Source organism: Pinus tabuliformis, chromosome 3_1, assembly GCF_031772625.1.
Source record: "Pinus tabuliformis cultivar Carrire ecotype Pingquan chromosome 3_1, CPIR1, whole genome shotgun sequence".
Lineage (NCBI taxonomy): Eukaryota > Viridiplantae > Streptophyta > Pinopsida > Pinales > Pinaceae > Pinus > Pinus tabuliformis.
In genome coordinates, this window is record NC_142301.1 from 799232166 (window position 1) to 799253290 (window position 21125).

Below are 21125 nucleotides of genomic sequence, written 5' to 3' on the forward strand. Positions count from 1 at the left end.
ATGAGGGTTATATGTGAAGGTGAGTAAATGCGTAGGAGAGGAGTGGGTGGAGGCCCATAATGAAATGTGGGCCGTCCCCCACTCCAAATCTTTCCACTTAATAAAGCCTCCCGCTAGAATTAATCTAAAGTCCCTTCGTGCTCCTTCCATGAATGATGAACAATATTGAACCTCTAGAATGCCATGAATGAAATGACGTCATAATTATGTTTTATTTCTAAATATTTTAATTTTTGTATTTGATAATGTATGTTTTCCTAATATTTACAATTTTTTTTTACCATTTCTCGGCTAAGGTGGTTCTTAAATGAATATTAAATTAAAATTAAATTATTTTAATAATTAATAAAATAATATTATTTATAAATTAATTAAATAAACAATAATTAATTTAATTAATTTAAATTAATCAAATAATTTTATTAACCAAATTGAAGTTAATTAAATTTATAAAATACAATTTTTAAAGATTTAAGTTTAAGGGGTGAAAATCAATCAAACTTCCAACAAGCATTATTTTCAAACCATGAGTCAAAATTTAGAGAAATTTGAGTCATTGGGTTCTGCTAGCAAAAATCGCACACAATGAAGTGATCAAAGCAGAAAACCAAGAAAAGTAAAAATCTCGCAAAATTAACAAAATCAAAGCATGAAAGAAGTGATATGACCAAAATTTACATGAAGGGTTCCCAAAATAAGTTTGAAAAATTATGGGGGATCGTGGTCACAAAAATGGTGACACATGGGGAAGAAGCAATTATTTCTAATTAAAAATGAGTTTAAATTTACCAAAAGGTTGAAGTGATGAATTTCATCAAGCCTTCAAACATTAAAACATTTCCCATGGGTCCCACATTAATCAAGCAATATAAGTTCTAAAAAGATAAGTACTTGAAACAAACTGAGTCTAAAACCATGAATCCATGTTTTTAGGGGAATATTTAATTTTAAATTTACCTCATGCGAGTGATAGAAGAGATACAGACAGGAAGTTTAAAAAAAGTACATATCCATCAATATAAATAATCTCCCTTATCCGACATCGCTTCACTACCAACAAGCCTGTTTAGTGCCTCGATGAAGTTGTCTTAGAACCACACAAGCATAACCCTGCTACCAATGAGTCTGTTCAGTACCCCGACAAATTTACTTGTGTGTCCCACACATGTGTTTTCAACCCTTTTTTACCACCATTTTGATAAAATTTATTTAGAGAATTGCTTTTAGCAATTGGGTGAAGAGGGCGAGGTGGTACAAGAGATTTTAAAGACAATGGATATAATACTTATAAAATTTTGACTCCCTCATCTTTCCCTACAACTATCAATCTAGAGGCTTTTATGTGAAGTGGAGGGATGGGTGAGATTCATTGAGTTAGACTCAAGTCAGTTCTTTCCTTGAAAATATGAACCCTATCACTTGGAAAATATGAATGTTCCTCCAGGGGAAAAATTAAGGTAAGAGGACTTAGAATTCAATAAAGATGTCCCTTTAAGGTAAATGAAAACCCATGAAATTGACAGAGTAAAAATTCTCCATGCATGCCGACCAATGTTGGGTAAGAAAAATTATTCCATATAAATCTTTGGTAATATCACCAAAACCAATTTGAAACGAAAGTGAAATCAACACACTCCAAAAATCGTAAATGAAAAAAAAAAAAAAAGGAAAGTTAAAATAAAATCCATGATTGAAAGAAACTCCAACAAGAACAACTATGAAAATAAGTCTCAACAAAAGAACAATTGTGAGGAAAACATGTATGGTTTTCTTAAATTGAGATTTTGATGAATTATATCTCGCAGAGTTATAGGTAATTAGGCTTTTAATTCAAACAAAGACTAGATAACAATTATGAGAGAATGAAGTCAAATAATGTGTCCCTCCCCTTTTTTAATAAAAATAAGGCTTATGAAAAACAAAATAAAGGTTAAGAGACTTCCTAATTTAGCTTATTTACAACTTGTTGAACATCATAACTACTTTGCCTAATGCAAAAAACAAGCCAAATGAGGAGAACAGATTCCAAATCTCAGAAAGAAGAGGTGTTGGATTATCATAGGAATTCTTGAAAACCTGCAAAAATAGAGCTTTAGGTCAATGAATACTAAAAACAAAGTTGAAACAAAAATCATAAAGAAAATGGTAACAGATGAAAATGAGCATATGAGACTTACCTTGAATAATTTCACTGAGATTTACCTGAAAGATACTGATTTTCTCCAAAAAGAGGTAACTTCTTTTGATTGAGATTAAAAGTATGAAGAAGTTGCATTTTAATGAAGTTTTCATGTGCCCAAGATCATCAACTTATTAAATCTAAACTAGAGCGAGAATTAAGCTAGGAAAATAATAACTCATGTTCAAGGAATGAAAAGTAAATAAAATATGAAAATGTTGCAATTATTTTCTTTGTCTTTTGCTGATTTTATATCAGCTCCAAAGTTTTCATAAAATCCCATGAAATCAAAACTAAAGTCCCAACCTATGCAGCAATGGTTTATATATATATATATATTTGAAGAGGATTTGGAGCTTCGCGTAATGATCATTGAAGTGGATCGATATACATATATAATTTGTTAAAATTGGAAACTAGGGAAAAACTTCATGTGAGTCATCTTATTCATGGTTGATAATATTTTTATTAGATTCCTCTCGTCAAGAGGTGTAGGATTGATATAAATATCATCCGATTCCGATAAGTATTCATGGAGATATGAATTTATTTTGATTATGGAATTATTATCAAGCCGACCTACAACTCATGTAGGCTCAGAAGCCCAACAGAAGCATCTATTCAAACACCAACGCTGTGTATAAATATAGGAGGACTTTTCCTCATTTGGACTCACTCATCTCATCACATCTCTCTCTCTCTCTACTGCGCAGAAAAGAGTCTCTTCTCTACTGCAAAGAAAAGGGTCTCTCCCTCACACATGTGAAGCCGAAAGCTACTAAAACTGAAGTTGCAACTGCAGAAGTAAAGATTGACCTGCGTGGACAAGAATATCTCCTCATCTGAACTGCTCTGAAAGCCACAACTTTTGGTGGTGGAATCAAGTCAATCCAACGGACGATTTGCAAGATATCGACTGCCCTAGTTTGAAGCCGGAAACTGCTGAAACTGAAGTTGCAACTGCAGAAGTAAAGATTGACCTACGTGGACTAGAAGATCTCCTCATCTGAACTACGTTGTAGGTTCATCTAAACCTCCTCTGAAAGCCGCAACTTTTGGTGGTGTAATCAAGTCAATCCGACGGATGGTTTGTAAGATATTGACTGCCCTAGTTTGAAGCCGGAAGCTGCTGAAACTGAAGCTGCAACTGCAGAAGTAAAGATTGACCTACGTGGACTAGAAGATCTCCTCATCTGAACTGCGTTGTAGGTTCATCTGAACCTCCTCTGGAAGCCGCAAATTTTGGTGGTGGAATCAAGTCGATCCAACAGTCGGTTTGTGAGATATCGTCTGCCCTAGTTTGATGATGAAGCCGCTAATGTTGATGTTGCTGATCTAGGGTTTGCTACTGCTGATATGAATAAGATTTATTGTACTATTTCTCTCTGCTGAATTATTGAAGATAAACGAAGATTTGATCAAAGGATTTCCCCACACATTTTGGGGTTTGTCCCTGGCTAGCTGCCACATCTTGTGTCTCTTGTCTTGGCTTGTTTTCTGTCGATCATTTAATGTTCTATCTGCACTTTACTTTATGTACATGTGATTGCTAATCTGTGGAATATAATAAGAAAAAGAAGTAAATTGTTATAAGCATAGAACATACCATAACTCAACATGGAATCAGAGCTGAGGTGAATACAAAGCCCGAGCAAGAGCAAGAGCAATCACCAAAGAGAAGCTTGGCAAGGCTATCCTAAAAGAACAATGGGGTCCTCAACACTCTTTCTTGCCGAAGACAAGCTCCGTGAGAAAGTTGACTATCACGAATGGAAGATGTCTATCGACCTAACCCTTGAGAATCAAGGAGTGTTGGATCATGTGAGAGGCAATATTGTTGAGCCTTCATCAAATGCACCTCCTGCTGCCAGGAACAAATGGAAGAACGGAGAAATTAAAGCGAAGAAGATCATCCAGGGCTTTATTGACAAGTGCTTGGTGGCCTACATCTCTGAACTGGACACCTCCAAGGAAATCTACGATAGACTGGTGAGTGTATTTAAAGTTAATGATGCAAATCAAGTTTTGTTTCTTAGAAATAAGCTGAGGGAAATCAAGAAGGGTAAAGATGAGCGTATGCAAGCATACTTCTTAAGAATCACCGAGATCAAGAACGATCTCCTATCTATTGGGGAGACTATTACTAACAGAGAAATGGCACTCACGACTCTTGGAGGATTACCATCCGAATGGTACGTGTTCAGGACTACTCTTCTGAATAATAATATAATTCCTGGTTTAGAGGAATTAATGGCTAGATGCATTCAAGAAGAAACAAGGGTAGAAGAGCAAGAAATGCCCATGCCTAAAGGTCCTCCCGTTGCTTTTTCTTCTCATGCTAAGAAACGAAATAATTCCGGGTTTAAATCGAAAAGAAAGGTTGGACCTAAGGGTGGAAGAATAGGACGATGTTACATTTGCAATAAAGCAGGCCACTATGCAAGGGAATGCCCTGATAGTAAGGACTCTGACCGTTACAATGATCAAAATCCCTCTCATGGTAATCGAAGGGATGGAAAATTCAATAGAAAAGGTAAAAGGAATGCTAGAAATCAAGGAAGAGGACAACCATTCAAGAAGGCTAGAAATTCCAGGATGTATTAAATGCACTTGACCTCCGAAAGAACCTGGTGTCCATCTCGGCAATGGAAGACAAAGGCTACAAGGTAACCTTCAGCGATGGCAAGGTACGTATATGGAAAAATAATGTTAAAGATGCTTTTACTCTTGGGTTTCATGTTGATTCATTATATCAGGTCGATGGAAGTCCGCTAGGTGTCATATCTTATGACACATCTCTTCAGTCCGAACTTTGGCATCGAAGGTTTTCCCACCTTCATTACAAAGATCTACCCGATGTAAGACATATGGTAACAGGGATGCCCGAATTCTGAGTAGCAAAAAAAGAAGGTCTATGTTCAGGATGTGCCGAAGGAAAGCTCAAAAGGGGACCATTCCCCTCAAGCCTAAACAAGACCTCCGATATATTACAGTTGGTTCACTCAGGCATACTTGAGGTTGGCATTAAGAGGGAGACTACTACACCACATAATCCAGAGCAGAATGGTGTGGCACTGTACGATTGTAGAAGCTATCTCTATGATGATGTAACAATACATGATGTGGAAGAACCGATGGATCCTATTTGTCCACCTGAGCCTTCCTCTTCCAGGAAGAGGCCTTCATGGCTTAGGGGGATACTTGATGATGCTGAAAGACATGTTGCACCCCAAGGAACCTTCTATAAAAGTAAGAAACCCAACAGGTATCAAGGATTCCTGACCATCGTGAGCACGATCATACAAAATGAGCCTTCATCATTCTCAGATGCCATCAAGAATCAAGTATGGAAGGATGCTATGACCAAAGAATATGAGTCTATTATGGAGAATGATGTCTAGGAAGTAGTTCCCAGACCCTAGGACAAGAAAATTGTCACTTCTAAATGGATTTACAAGATAAAGCATGTAGCAGATGAAATTACAGAAAAGTATAAGGCTTGTTTTGTTGCTCATGGTTTCTCCCAGAAAGAAGGTATAGACTATAATGTGATATTTGCACCTGTTTCCAGATATACGAGCATCCGCTCGATCATAGCCCTTGCGGCTTCACAAGGATGGAACCTACATCAGATGGATGTCAAGACCGCGTTCTTGCATGGTTCGATCAAAGAAGAGGTCTAGGTGGAGCAACCCGAAGAATTTGAGATTTATGATCGAAATTCTCATGTATGCAGGTTGAAGAAGGCTCTCTATGGGCTGAAGCAAGCACCCGGAGCATGGTATGAGAGGATCGATAGCTACTTGATGAAGTTGGGATTCACTAGGAGTGAAGCCGATCCTAACCTTTACTTTAAGGTTGAAGATGAAAAGCCTCTCATACTGGTGCTGGATGTGGATGACCTCTTTCTAACAGGTGCAAACCCTCTCATTCACAAATGTAAGAGGGAGTTGGCTTCTGAATTTGAAATGAAGGACCAAGGACTTGAAGTGTGGCAGAAGCACGGGAAATTTTCCTATCTCAAGGAAAATATGTGGTAAAGATATTGGAAAGATTCGGTATGATGGACTGCAAGCCTGTGACTTCGAGGATCTTAACTTTTAGAAGTTATATGGTAGTGATGTCGGACTAGATTTGGAAAATGCCTCTGAGTTTCATAAATTCATTCGCATTGATGTTCTTGGTGAACCTCCGTCCGAACATATGTTTTGCAGTTAGCATTGTGAGCTCGTATTTGGTTGAGCCTCACTGGATTGATGCCAAGAGTCTTCTGAGATATCTTTGTGGCACAATTACTAATGGGTTAAGATACACTGCCGAAGATGTGAGACTACTTGGATATACTGATGTTGATTAGGCAGGCAATGTGGTGGACCGTAAGAGCACTTTTAGGTTCTGTTTCACCTTGGGATCTACTTTAATATCCTGGATGAGTAGGAAGAAGAAGTTGGTGGCTTTGAGCACAGCCGAAGCAGAATATATTTCTACGAGCATGGCCTCCTGTGAGGCAGTCTAGTTGCGAAAGCTCTTCTGTGAGTTGTTTGAACACATACCACTATGATTCTCTGTAACAACCAGAGGTGGGATTCAGGAATCTCGTATTCACCGATTGCTCTAGCAGATAGACATCATCTGGGATATGGTAAGTCGATGAGCAAGGAGGCCCCATCGCATTAAGATGATGTATAGGTCGATACACCTTGTCAAAGCCCCGAGGAAAGATCTAATCTGTGATTCTCCCAAACGAATTGGAGTCTTCAAGAAACCCTTGTACAAGGGTCATGCATGTTGCATACATTGAGCTCTAGGAGCTCTGAGAGCTTGCGGTTCTTACTGCAGCAACATACGACCACAGGGTGACTCACCCTCCCCTGGTGGTGCACACTGGAACAAGATGATTCGCTCTCTTGTGGGACAAGATGATTCACTCTCTTGTGGAATAGGATGATTCGCTCTCCTATGTAGCAGGATGATTAGTTCTCCTGTGAAGCCTGGATTGATGTGTTCTCCATGGTGATTGTAGCAGGATTGATGTGTTCTCCTATGAGGCCTAGATTGATGTGTTCTCCATGGTGATTGTAGCAGGATTGATGTGTTCTCCTATGAAGCCTGGATTGATTTGTTCTCCATGGAGATTGTAGCAAGATTGATGTGTTCTCCTGTGAGGCCTAGATTGATGTGTTCTCCATGGCGATTGTAGCAGGATTGATGTGTTCTCTTGTGAGGCTTGGATTGATGTGTTCTCCATGGCAGCCTGGATTGATGTGTTCTCCATGGCGATTGTAGTAAGATTGATGTGTTCTCCTGTGAGGACAGGATTGATTAGTTCTCCTATCGAGGCATCCTACTCATGCAGTTTGGGACTCATGGGAAGTACCTCTCATCTGATCAATGAGCAGGGAAATGAAGTTAGGGACCATAGTAGTACCGAAGGATGCATCGTTGTATCTATCGTACTCCCTACGCTAGGATGACCTCCATTGATTTGGGATCAATGATACTGGTCTGGGACCAGTGGTAGGAGTTGTACCATACTATGACACTAACTTCGAGTCGGTTGACACTGGTCTGGGACCACTGGTACATACTCTAAGACTAACTTCGTGTCAGTGCAGTACTGGTCTGGGACCAGTGAGAGTGGTACATACTATGATGCTGACTTTGAGTCGATTGAGACTGGTCTGGGACTAGTGGTACACTCTCTGAAACTATGATACTGGTCTGGGACCAGTGGTAGGAGTGGTACTTACTATGAAGCTGACTTCAAGTCAGTTGAGACTGGTCTGGGACTAGTTGTACGCACTCTCAAACTGACTTTGAGTCAGTGGAGGATGATACTGGTCTAGGACTAGTGGAGTTGTATTCACTATGACGCTGACTTCAAGTTGGTTGAGACTAGTCTGGGACCAGTGGTACATACTTTGAGACTGACTTTGAGTTAGTATGATACATCCTCAATCATTTCTTCTTCTTCATAATTCAGACAAAAGCAGAGCAGAACAGAACAAAGCATAGTAGCGCATAATAGAGCAGAGTCGTACAGATCAGTACAGGGCAGAACAAGACAAAGCAGAACAGGAAGAATAGAGCAAAGCAGGGCAAGGGTTAGGCTATACAGGGTAGTGCATTTGATGGATGAATAGTAACGACCGATAGACAGATTCCAGATGAAGTTCTCCCTAGTTGAGAGGGAGTGTTAAAATTGGCAACTAGGGAAAAACTTCATGTGAGTCATCTTATTCATGGTTGATAATATTTTTATTAGATTCCTCTCGTTGAGAGGTGTAGGATTGATATAAATATCATCCTATTCCGATAATTATTCATGGAGATATGAATTTATTTTGATTATGGCATTATTATCAAGCCGACCTACAACTCATGTAGGCTCATAAGCCCAACAACTGCATCTATTCAAACACCAACGTTGTGTATAAATATAGGATGACTTTTCCTCATTTGGACTCACTCATCTCATCACATCTCTCTCTCTCTCTACTGCGCAAAAAAGAGTCTCTTCTCTACTGCGAAGAAAAGGGTCTCTCCCTCACACATGTGAAGCCAAAAGCTGCTGAAACTGAAGCTGCAAATGCAGAAGTAAAGATTGACCTACATGGACTAGAAGATCTCCCCATATGAACTGCGCTGTAGGTTCATCTAAACCTCCTTTGAAAGCCACAACTTTTGGTGGTGGAATCAAGTCAATCCAATGGATGGTTTGCAAGATATCGATTGCCCTAGTTTGAAGCCGGAAGTTGTTGAAACTGAAGCTGCAATTGCAGAAGTAAAGATTGACCTGCATGGACTAGAAGATCTCCTCATCTGAACTGCGTTGTAGGTTCATTTGAACCTCCTCTGAAAGCTGCAACTTTTGGTGGTGGAATCAAGTCAATCCGATAGACGGTTTGTAAGATATCGACTGCCCTAGTTTGAAGTCGGAAGCTGCTGAAACTGAAGCTGCAACTGCAGAAGTAAAGATTGACCTGCGTGGACTAGAATATCTCCTCTTCTGAACTATACTGTAGGTTCATCTGAACCTCCTCTAGAAGCCGCAACTTTTGGTGGTGGAATCAAGTCGATCCAACGGTCGGTTTGTGAGATATCGTCTGCCCTAGTTTGATTATGAAGCCGTTAATGCTGATGTTGCTGATCTAGAGTTTGCTACTGCTGATATGAATCAGATTTATTGTACTATTTCTCTCTGCTGAATTGTTGAAGATAAACGAAGATTTGATCAAAGGATTTCCCCACACATTGTGGGGTTTGTCCCTGGCTAGCCGCCACATCTTGTGTCTCTTGTCTTGGCTTGTTTTCTGTCGATCGTTGAATTTTCTATCTGCACTTTACTTTATGTACATGTGATTGCTAATCTGTGGAATATAATAAGAAAAATAAGTAAACTATTATAAGCATAGAACATACCATAAATCAACATAATTGAATAATAAGAGAATCACATATCAAATATAAATCAACCATGACCCATTACCTTTGCATATTATCGATTTGTCACATTAGTATAACCACTACTTGAGCATGACAAAGGTTGCAATTTGATTTGAATGAACAACGTTCTAATAGGTATCATGGGTGATATATCAGCCCGGAAGCTCAAGCTTGTAAAGAATAAAGGATGCACACTAAGAAGATGTCCGAGATGAGGTGGAGGGAAAAGGACAAACATCCAATGGTAAAGTGATGTGAGGCTATGGATAAATCGCATGAGTGAGTCAAGTCATCCCGATAGCAGGATCCCAAGTGTATGATGAAGAGTTTTCCTGGATAAGTCATCTCGACTCTTTCAAATGAATGAGTATAGGTAACCTTTGGGAAAGGAGAGTCAGGGTGACATGGAAAGGAGACAAAGAAAAGAGTGTGAAATGTGAGTTTGGATGCAAGCCATGTGAATAATGAGGGACCCACATATGCCAAAGTATATACTGATGTCACTACAGAAGGTAACCCCCAAGAGGATGAAAAGGAGAAGTTTTTAAAAGCTCTAGGGAAGAACCTTTGGGCTACGTGGAGAAATAAATTAGGGCACATGAAAAGAGAATAAAGCAAAGAAAAGGGGGACCCATATGTCCATATCATCCTGAAATGATGAAATCCCAGAAGAAATAGAAAAGGCTACGAAAGATACTATTGGGAAAAAAAAAGCGGTAAAAAGTGGCATGTGGGCCAAGCCAAATGCGAAAGAGAAATTATGAAGTGAAGCCATGTGGAAATGTGCCCACACCTTGTGGTTACATCAACCTGGAAACTAAAATCCAAAAGATACAAAGGATAAACTTTAAAGGATAGCCAGGAGGACAAGGTGATAGGATGGCACGAGAAAAGGGAAACAAATGTTAGATAAAAACATAGTGATGGTAATAAAAGAGGGGCCAATATACATATGACATGCGACCTAAATAGTTATGTAGGCACTAAGTCACCCTAGTGCAAATAAAAAGAGCACAATCAAAGTTAATTCTACAAAATTTCTTGTGATTTTCGTTCATCTTCAGGGACAATTCTTTGATTAAGCATTAAAATTTTAGAAACCAAAGGCAGATGGCATAACAAGACAAAAAGGAGCCATGCATTTTGTTTCAGTTGTATCAATAAAAGAGGAAAAATATGATCATGACTCATCTTGCAAATTTGCAAAGAAAAAGAAATAAAGGCAAAGCACTTGTAGTACAAAGCATAAAAATTAAAAATTTTGATGAGTAAACAAATGTTTGCTAGAATATGTTTGTAAGAAAATTTTCTTGAAAAAGGCTATTTGTTTGCTTGTTCTTCTTGCTGCAATATTAAAATTAAAAAAAGAAAATAAAAACAATATAAATTTAAACCATCCTACTCCTTATTTAATCTAACGGGGCAGAATAAAACTAAGTAAAGTCATACTTCCAGTGAAGCCATTCTTTTAGCTTTATTTCTGCACAAATGTAAATATAAAAAATTAGTAACATGAATAAAAGTACAACTAAACTACTAAAATAAATTCTAAGAAAATTATGTACAATAATTTCTAATAAATTTATTTACAAAATACCTCTTTTGAAAGTAATTCTCCAAATATGTTCCAATTGGATCATAGAACTCCAGATGAATCTCTATTAATGATTGTAAGAGGTTCAAGGAAGAGGATAACATGCTAGATTTGAATAATATATTTTAAGTGTTGGAGCCAACATAAAATTGTTAATACATAAGGCAAACCATTAGAAATATTCTATTGAATTGAATTTTCCAAACAACTTTCAAATGGATCTTAAAAGTAAGGATGAAAGTTTAGTGAATCATTCAAAAGATCTTTAATTGAATTAGATGGTTGGTCATATCGTAAAGTTACACTCTCAAGTGCCAAAAAAAATGAATTGATATGACATGAACATTAAATTGAATTGAAAGATAAGAACCCCATGTTGATCATGACTATGGCCTTGAATTTCATTTTCACATTGAGATAATGCACTTGGCAAGTGTTCAATTCTCAATTGCTCAATATGCCAGCATAAGATATCCACACATTGAAAAATAAAAGAAGTATACAAATATGTAAACGACCATAATAAATGAAACATAAACAATAGAAATATATCATTATTTACATTACAACTAATGTTACAACACAATTGGGACTTGTTTGAATTAATCTCCTTCTCACAAGTTTTGGTCCTAATAATGCAATTGGAAGAAGTACTAGCAATTACTTGTGAATGAGGAAGAGATTCAAGATTAGGACTAGGAATGAGAACTTGAAAACTATCAGGATCATAAATAGGAATCGAAAAGTTATCATGACTTGATACAGTGTCGAAATGAAACTCTTCAATAGTAATATTAGTAAAAGGAGAGCCTTCATTTCAAAACATACAAAAATTATCAAGAGTGTGAGGAATTGATAATGACTGAAATGACTTTCTATCCTCCAACTCTAAATAATCATCATAAATGACATGAAAATGCTCATTAGAATTCTCTTTCTTTTCATAAGACATATCATAACAAGAAGTATGATTGAGTAAATTTTCAACATTTGTTGAAAGAATGATCATTAAATGACTCTTTTTCAAAATCAAAACTAATTGGTAACTCATTATCTATAGAATTTATAACAACTCCTCCATTTTTAGGATTTTCATTTGTTCAAAGAGGAATTGTTGAATTCTTAGCAAATGAATTACAATTAGCAAAAAGATCAGGATAAAGAGAAAACTACTATTGGAAGAAACGAACCTAAAAATTTCTCTGGCTGCAAATTCTCCTTCAATTTTAAAAATGCAGTTTCCAATTTGATATTCTTGTATTTGGTTTATCGCACCTTGATGAACATTAATACATGGCTTCTCAAATATTTATAACTGATCATCAATTTCAACATGAGAAAATACACAATTTTTTTGCAACAAATTGCACAATGTTGGAATTTTCAATTTTCAATTTTGCTTGTTGAATTGCTTGTTGAACATTGTTTGCTAAATTTGTTGCTTGTTCAATTTCATATTTATTAGTAGTTGATTCTTCAATTATGTTGTCCATATTTTCTTGAACTTGATTGTCCAGTGCTTCCAACCTTTGAGATTGTAGACTAATAACATGAGAGGGAGCATCACAATGTTCATTAGCATGCATATCATTAGATTGTTCAAGATGAACCATTGTTTGCAAATTGACTGAATTATTATGAACAACATATTCAACTTGACCTTCATCACCTGATTCATTAACAAAAACTTGTTTTAAGGGCTCTTTAGGATCTTGATCAACATTGTAGGAAGTATTTACAAGTTGTAGGAATCTATCATACATAGTTGATGATGTTGATTTGGGGTAGCATCGCATGTGCTCTAGCCACGAAATTTGGTGGAGAGGCTAAGGCACATGAGATCTCCAATACCCAAAAAGTATTTGGGTAGATTGTAAACAATTTGAGAGATATTAAAATAATTAATATTTTTAATGGAGTCCCTAAGTCTAAACTTAGGGAAATTAAAATATTAATGTGAATTAATATAAAACTATGTTAGAATGATCCAAAAGTCTGGATCAATGAGAAAAGTATAAGATGAGGCTGGAGGGTCACTTGGAGAACACACCAAGTTGATCAAGATTTTGACTTTCGGGCAGGGTTTGCTGAGGAAGTCAAGAGAGTGATCAGAATTATAGCTAAGGGGCAGTGAATACAGAAGCAGAGAGGAAGAGATAGTGCCAGTAGGATTAGCGCAACAGCCGGGAAAGCTGATGCAGAGGGTAGAAGCCGAAACTGCCAGGAACTGTCAGAACTTCCGGGAAAGCTAATGCAGAGGGCAGAAGTCGAAACAGTTGGGAACAACCGGAACTGCTGGAATAGTCGGGAAAGCTGACGTAGAAGGCAGAAGCCGAAACTGCCAAGAACAACCAGAATTGTTGGGAACTGCCGAAACTGCCGAAAAAGCTGACGGAAAGAGCAGGAGAGGCTAACACAGTCCCTAAAGGCTGACGTTGGGGTTTTTCGTGGGGAAGATTGGAGATGAGGAGCTGATGGAGTGTTTATCTGGGGTTTCAACCGAAGCATCTGTCTCCGAAGGAGAGGTACTACTGCCGAGATTATTCTCTACTGGGTGAGCCGGTTTTGGCACCCAGATTGTATTCAGAAATTGCATAATAGTAAAACCCACAGATAGCTGCACCGGTTTTCCCGCATTGGGCTTTTCCGAGCACATTGGTAAAACAAATGGTGTCAATTGTGTGCTTGTTTTGTTTCCTTTAGTTGATGATTTGTAATATGTTGAGCATGTACTTGTATTTATTTCTAGTATTTACATGGTAGGTAGGAATAAATAAAAAAGCACATGAAGGGTTTCTAACAGGTTAGACTTAGAAATTCCAACATGGTATCAAAGCGTGGTTGCAGATCACAATAGAACTAAGGACATCAGTCGAGCAGAGCAATAAAAACATAAATAAGCTATCTCGACTGATAGAGTTGATCCTTGCAGAAGGCGACAGAGGAAGGAGTGATGCAGAGGGACTGCATCATCATTCTAGGCTAGTGAAAGACAACACAAAGGCTAGGGGAGGCAGAATCAGGCTCATGTAGAGCCACACAGAGGCCAGGAGGGCTGAAGCAGTTGGATGGGGGAGTTGATTTACCGGTGCCGGCATTACGCAGAGCCAAGTGGCTCAATCCTTCAGTTGCGAGGGTATAGGAGGTTGTGGGTAAGTTGCAGAGTGAAGATGGTGGGGTACTGTAGTCAGAATAGTACCTAACAGGGCAAGACCAAGGGGAGGGAGTTGTTGCCGAGGTGGATTTCTAGCCAAGAATTCCAAATCAATGGTGCAGTTGCACAAATGATCGGAGATGGGCAACTTGACAGTTGGCAGAAGGATTTCCAGGAGGGAAATCGGGACTCAAAAGGAGTCCAAAAGAGAACTTCTAGATGGGAATAGAGAGACTCGGAGGAGTCAAACAGAGAAATTCCAGATGGGAAGTAGAGAGACTCAGTAGGAGTTGAACCAAAAACTTCTAGGTGGGAAGTAGAGAGTCTCAGAGGAGTCGACAGAGAAGAGTAGAGAGATGGCCATGAATGGGATGAGGGATCAGGATAGGTTGGATGGAGCGTCCAACTTTACGGTCTGGAAGGCCAGGATCCTGTCCATTCTAGATAAACATCTTATCAAAGCCTTCGCCTTGAGGGATGACAATTGTGCCATGAGTACTCATGTGCCATTTGATAAGAAGTGGGGAGACATCGAGCTGTAGTCAGGCAGACTACAGGTGATGAGGGGCAGGATCCTCGAGGTACCCAACCTCTTGGATTATACCTTGCTACGAGAGCCCCGATGAGGAGTAGCAATACTGGCAGATGTCGATAGAGATGAATGAGGATGGAGTAGCAGAGGGAGAAACAGTGCAGGATTCCCAAGACAGAGCGAGGATAATAGGATGCAACAGTGCGAGAGGCACGGGAGTGTTGCACTAGTGCAGGATGGTACAAAGAGGCATGTAATAGTGTGAGATGCAGGGAGTTGTTTCAGCAGTGCAAAGGTTAGAGAGGGAGCACTTGTTAGCCACAAAGAGAGCTTCAACATCAAGAGTACTCTAGCCTGATAGAGAGGTCAGAGTTGCGAGATCAGTTACTTAGTTCTCAGTAACTGAGTCGTAGTGAAGAAGTTAGCAGTGGTGATGCTATGGGCAACACGATGTAGCATGATGAGAGGGGATGCAGTGTAGACGCAACAGTGGCAGTGGCAGGGCCATGGGCAGCAGCATGGATGCAGAGGGAGTTGTCGTATAGATGCAGCAATGGCAATGGCAGAGCCATAGGTGGCATTACGGGATGCAGCAGTACAGATGATGGGAAGCAGGCCTAGCATCAGGGATCAATGCCGGATGATCAGAGTAATACTCAGTGAGGAGTATTGCTAGAGCATAGTCCTCGCTAAGAGAGAGTGTTGATTTGGGGTAGCATCGAATGTGTTCTAGCCACGAAATTTGATGGAGAGGCTAAGGCACATGAGATCTCCAATACCCAGAAAGGGTTTGGATAGATTCTAAACAGTTTGGGAGATATTAAAATAATTAATATTTTTAATGGAGTCCCTAAGTGTAAACTTAGGGAAATTAAAATATTAATGTGAATTAATATAAAACTGTGTTAGAATGGTCCAAAAGTCATGGACCAAGCCATATCTAATCTTAGCCATTGATTAGGGACTTAATCTCGACCGTTGATCTGCCAACGAGAAAAGTATAAGAGGAGGCTTGAGGGTCACTTGGAGAACACACCGAGTTGATCAAGATTTCAACTTTCTAGGGCAGGGTTTGCTGAAGAAGTCGAGAGAGTGATCAGAGTTGCAATTGAGGGGCAGTGAATACAAAAGTAGAGAGGTAGAGATAGTTTCAGGAGGATCAACGCAATAGCCGAGAAAGCTGACACAGAGGGCAGAAGCCAGAACTGTCGGGAATAGCCGAAACTGTCGGGAACCGCTGAAACAGCTGGGAAAGTTGACGCAGAGGGTAGAACCCGAAACTGTCGGGAATAGCCAGAACTGTCGGGAATTTTTGAAACTACTGGGAAAGATGAAGCAGAGGGTAGAAGAGGCTAATGCAGTCCCTAGAGGCTGACGCTGGGGTTTTTCGTGGGGCAGATTGGAGCTGAGGAGTTGTCGGAGTGTTTATTCGGGGTTTCAGCTGGAGCATCTGTCTCTGAAGGAGAGGTACTACTGCCGAGATTATTCTCTGTTGGGTGAGCCAATTTTTGCACCCAAATTGTATTAAAAAATTGCATAATAAGAAAACCCTCAGATAGCTGCACCGGTTTTTCCCGCATTGGGTTTTTTCGGGGACATTGGTCCAAAAACAACAGTGTCACTTGTATGCTTGTTTTGTTTCCTTTAGTTGATTATCTGTAATGTGTTGAGCATGTACTTGTATTTATTTCCAGTGTTTACATGGTAAATAACTTGTTAATTAACAGAACAAGTAGGTACGAATAAATCAGAGAGTACATGAAGGGTTTCTAACGGGTTAGACTTAGAAATTCCAACAGATGCAATTTCATTATTATCAACATGTATATCTTCAATAGGTGATTTTTCACTCACGTTAATAGAAATAGGAGATGCACGTCAAAGCTTGAAATTACTTGATTATATGGATTTGGAATGTAGGGAAGAGAATATAAATCTCTAAACCATCCTATTAACTGAAACTCAGGAGGTAAGTCTTTAGATTGAAACTGAAAACAAATTAATTTAAAATTAATAAGGAAATCATCCAAAGACTCACCTTCAAATTAACTAAGTGCTTCAAGTTAATCACAAACATTTTCATAATTGTAGTTCTGAAAAGCATGAAGGAATTTTTTTTGTAAACTCATCCCAAGGGTGTATAGAGGAAAATGGTAATGATCTACACCAATATTTGGCTAATAATATCAAAGTAAGAATAAACATCCTGCACATCACACCTTCATCAATGTCATAATTATTACAATTTAAAATAAATTGAAGAATAAGATAAAAAGCAGAAACATTTTTCTTACTGTTAAACTTGGTTTTTGACAAAAGGTTAACTACCTTTATTGGAGTGGTGGCAGGTGGAAGTCTAGTGAAGCAACTCCAAATAAGCAATTTAGAAGGAGCCATTGTAAGTGGATAAAAAAACTTTGAAATATGACTCAAAAGTACAACTTATCATGGACCTTTTTCTAGTGCCAAAAAAGTTGATCGCAAAAAATGACCTCGTCAACATTTAGGGAGGCCACCTGGTCAGAGCCTCAAATCATACCCTTTTCTATTTGTGTTGGTGGTTCTATTGGGCCTAGTTATCCCTTCTCTCTCCATGTTGGCGTCTGATGTCTTTAATTTATAATCAACAAGAAGAGGAAATTGAACATGTTAGCGCTCGAATTTGCCTCAGGCTGAGGAAGGTGAAACTCAAGGCAACATCAAACCAAGCTCAGCCTCGTAGCTAGCCCTATGAGGACAGGAGAGGGCTCTCTCTGGGTCTATCTCGGCAAAAGGTCTTCAAAGGGGCTGAGATGACCGATATGAATACTGATTTTAGGCTAGTAAATTGATAAGATAGTTTGATTTAAGATTTTTAGGGTTTTGTTGGAAAACAAGGAAAGGCAATTTTGGGTGCGGGGATGCGACACAGTTTTTGCAGAGGTCTTTTTGGGGCAAGGTAGGCAATTGTCCTGATGTCTTTAAAGGAATTGAATGGATAGAAATGACTGGTGAGGAGCTAAGGAGAGTGAGAAACTTTCAGGAGTTCTCCTTAAACAGATGAAAACATAGATATTAAACAAACTTAAAGGCAGAGCATACAAGATTATGAATTCTACCTTAACACTTCATTTGTTTAATTTGCAGAAGAGAAGAGTAGGAAGATGATACACATAACAAACTTACAAGTACATGAAAAGAAGCACACCATCAAAACAGATAACCACAGGGATCCCAAAGAGTGCTGCAAAACCCTGGTCTTCCTTTGCCAAAATTGCAGAGATACAATGTGTAATATAGTCTAAGCTTATCCCTCAAGAGTCCAACCATGAAAATGACTAAGAAGATACATAATATAGGCAAGCTAACACATTTCCTTGCCTTTAGGGGTCGAGCTCATCATCCTAGGAGCTGTTTCAACCAATTCTAAACAAAGCACTACAATCTAGGCAATCAAAACAACTTGCCTCTATAAGCTAGGAAACCAATTCATTCATTAATTTTTTGCTATTTTATGAATGAATCTTCTAGAATAGGTAAATAAGTGTCATGTCAACATGAAAATACATTAATTACATCAAAGAGGGTGAAAAATCCCATCAAAAGTCAAAACTGGTCAAATAGCTGCGTTTTCCTGTGCTGAAGATGAAAAACTTAGAAAATACCCTGATGCGTAGCGCGCCAAAACCCTACGCGTAGCGCGCCTTTCAGCTCACTTTTGGGGCACTTCTCGGCATCCAAATTGAGCTCACGATAGCTCGTTGGAAAGGTCTTTGAGTCTACTTTCCAACCCAAGTGGAATTTTCCAATTTGGTGTCCATTTTCCCCTCCAAAAGTTCATTCTCCCAAGACTGCTTCCTGTGTGTCCAAAAAGGGGCAGTGAGGTCATTTTTTGCATGTTTTTTGACCTTTTGGGGACCCAAACCTTGATGAAATGCCTTGGCAGTGGCTGAGAAGGTGTATTTCATCATGAAAAATCCAAAAATGCAAACCTTTCATGATTTGGACCTCCCAATCTTCAGGGTAGCGCGCGGCGCGCTACGCGTTGAGCCCAAAAACCTGTTTTTTACATAAAAATTTCAAAATTGACAAAATTTTCCCCAAATTTCTTGAAATTTGGGCTGGGGGTCCCCAATCAAGTACTATGCTCAATCAAAGAGGCTTCGGCCAAAATCCCAAGACGATCAAGCTCCTTTTGTCGTTTTTGCTTCTTGACCCTTTTCCTCAATTTTGCCTTAAGACTCCTAATTCGTTCCTTGCAAACCAGGTTCCGGACCTTGTAATGCATAACCATGTGTTTCAATAATGCATGATCTCTATCGGCTTCAGCCGTTCCTCCCCTACATTTGGTATCCCAGTGGCCTGAGCAATAGTCTCGGGTGACAAGGTGAAATTCACTCCGGCAAGGTTTACATGACCATCCTGTAAATGTAGAACAAACAAGCGAGCTAATTCACGATGATGATGAATTTGTGAAATCCGCTCACAGTATTCAAAACATGATTGATACCGAAAACAGTCCATTGCAAGTGGACAGGTTTGCAATTGAGCCAAAGAAGTAGGCTCCTCCCTGACATGCCGACCACCTTTGCCACCTTTGTGATACCTCCTTGGCACACTTACCTCTGGTGTAGAATCACTATCATAATCTTGCTCATAATCTGACTCGGTCTCTAACATGTTCTTTAAAAACAAGGTGGCTCGAATATATATGCTGATATACAACTGTGTGCAAAATTGACTGTAGGCTTTTTCTTCTTTCTGAAAATGTTGTGACCAAGGGGACACAAATATATAAGGGAAATGTTAGGAAAGGGGAAACATTAGGGAAATAGGGGCAATGAGAATAAAACAAGGAATTTAGGGAAGGGAAAGGGCATAGAAATTCTGATATTTTAGGGTTTGGGGTGAAGTAGGGAATATTATGGTTGTAATAGAAGGGAGGGGTTAGAATTTTGTAGGGGGATAGTGTAGGGTTTTATGAAGAATTTTTGAGGAAAATGTTGGTGAATATGGGAGGGGTAGGAAACACAAAAGTGGGAAAACCTTGGCAGCATGTAATTTTGAAACCCTAGCAAACTAGGCCTTTGAATCCACACAGCAAATTTAGGGTTTTTACATTTAATTTTCATGGCACATCTATCATAATTTTTTCTCATTAATCTTGCAAAACCAAGAACCAGCCATGGAAATGAAGCCTACCTGTGGTTTGCTTGAGTTAGGAGAGGAGTTGAATACTTGCTGGTGAATTTCTGGGCAGAATTCCCAACGCGTAGCGCGCCCCTGGTGCGTAGCGCACGAGTAAATTTACACTGAGAAAAGTATGCTGATGCGTAGCGCGCACCCAGCTACATAGTGCATTTTGCAGGAGGCTTTTGGAGGCCTTCCCGATGTCAAAATCGGGTGCAGGATAGCTCGTTGGAAAGATCTTTGAGTCTACTTTCTAAAAAAACTATAATTTTTCAATTTGGAGTTCATTTGCCTTGTCAAAAATCAAATCTCCCAATACTGGTAAAAATGTGCCAAATGAGGCTGCCTCAAGGCAGAGTGCTGTTGCAGTCAACTTTTGAATGCCTTCCTCAACTCAAAATTGAGCTTATGATAGCTCATTGGAAAGATATTTATGTCTAGTTATCATTTGACTCATCAAGAAATTCATTTGACCAACCAAGCTAGGAGAAAATTTGATTTTCCCAAGGTCACTCCAAAGGTGCATTCGATTCTCCAGAGGCAACGATAGTTTTGACATTTCTCTAAAACCATGACACCTGTGTAAAAAGTGAAGGAGGTTTTTCTTCTTTGGCATGTTTTGGACAAAAACCTCTCTCATTTTTCCAAAATTCATCTTTGATTGCTCTGAAACATCTTTTGAGTGAAACTTATCCCGATGTGTGAAACAAGGAATTTTGTGGAAATGAAGCGAAATGAAGGGGATGAGGGGCTTCTAAATTCTTGGGGAAATTTTTGGAAGTAGGGAGGGATTTTAGGAAGTAGGGGAAAGTGGAATTGCAGAGATCGAGTGAGGGGAAGGGGTCCAAACGGGCAAAACACAGGCCCAACCTAGAAAATTGCCAAGTTGTAGCAAGAAACTAGGGTTTGTGCGAAAATGAGGAATTTGCGGGATCTCAGAGATGGGAAGTGTTTGATAAGGTACATGAAGGATAGGGGAAGGTGTATGAACATCTGGATACAATTTTTGCTAATGATTTGACCATCCAAGAGAAATTGCCTTGAAAACCCT